Below are 947 nucleotides of genomic sequence, written 5' to 3' on the forward strand. Positions count from 1 at the left end.
AGTTTTTAAAAAATCCAAACAGATTATTTGGACCCTAATAAAAAAGAGAACCATTGATTTGATGACACCAGACAGACAAAGAAACTCTGAGCCTACTACCTATTAAGAGATGAGATTTTACTCTGATATAATAGCTTGTTTTTTTTCCCCTTTTGTAATTAGCAAACTACACATTTTGAGTGCCAGGATGACTGGCTAGGGTAATTTTCATTATCATGATTCCCAGTGAATGCTGTCTGTTTTTCTCATCCAATAAGAAAATCCAAATAAAGCAGACAATGTAAACTTTAATTTGGGTTGATCCAAGATAAGAAGGTCACAATCCCATACTGAATTGTGAATAGTGAAACAGCTGATAATATTCAGTAAGGAAACTTGCTGTCTGGTTTGAGTAGAATGAGAGAATTTGGCTTCATTTGAAATTCTATCAAGAACAACACAGAAAAGCACTATTTTTACCACCTCCTTTTTAAAAAACTATATATATATATATATATATATGGAATGCTTCACAAATTTGCGTGTCGTCATTGCACAGGGGCCATGCGAATCTTCTCTGTTATCATTCCAGTTTTAGTATATGTGCTGCCAAAGCAAGCATACCACCTCCTTTTATTGTAAAAAGTTCACACTGAAAGAAATAAGCAATCAGCATTTTGAAAGGAGAAAAGAAAAGTGGGCACATAATCCAGAAGCTCAGTTTTCATTATGAGACAGTTGGTAATATTGTTTGAGAGGGGGTCTGCTTTGGGAGGTTTTGAAAGCATGGGGCCACATTTGTTCACTCCATGAACAGAGTACCCAAGTTCAAAGGGGTATTTTTTTTTCTGGAGTCTGACTGACTGTGAAGTATTTGCTACATATAATGAAATAATGATGGGACTATTATGCATTTGCATGCTTTAAGCATAGTTTCCTTTAACTATTTCATTTCTGTTGTAAAACCC

At 34.8% G+C, this 947-nt stretch overlaps 1 non-coding gene across 1 annotated transcript; it reads right to left on the bottom strand.

The window, feature by feature from the left end:
• Nucleotides 1–493: 493 nt before the first annotated feature.
• LOC122150097 lies at nt 494–597 on the bottom strand. The gene has a single exon (XR_006163481.1). It is a non-coding gene; the product is annotated as a U6 spliceosomal RNA (small nuclear RNA).
• Nucleotides 598–947: the final 350 nt, after the last annotated feature.

The sequence above is a fragment of the Orycteropus afer genome, unplaced genomic scaffold, assembly GCF_000298275.1.
Source record: "Orycteropus afer afer isolate SDZICR_OR568_19922 unplaced genomic scaffold, OryAfe1.0 scaffold00086, whole genome shotgun sequence".
Classification (NCBI taxonomy): Eukaryota; Metazoa; Chordata; class Mammalia; order Tubulidentata; family Orycteropodidae; genus Orycteropus; species Orycteropus afer.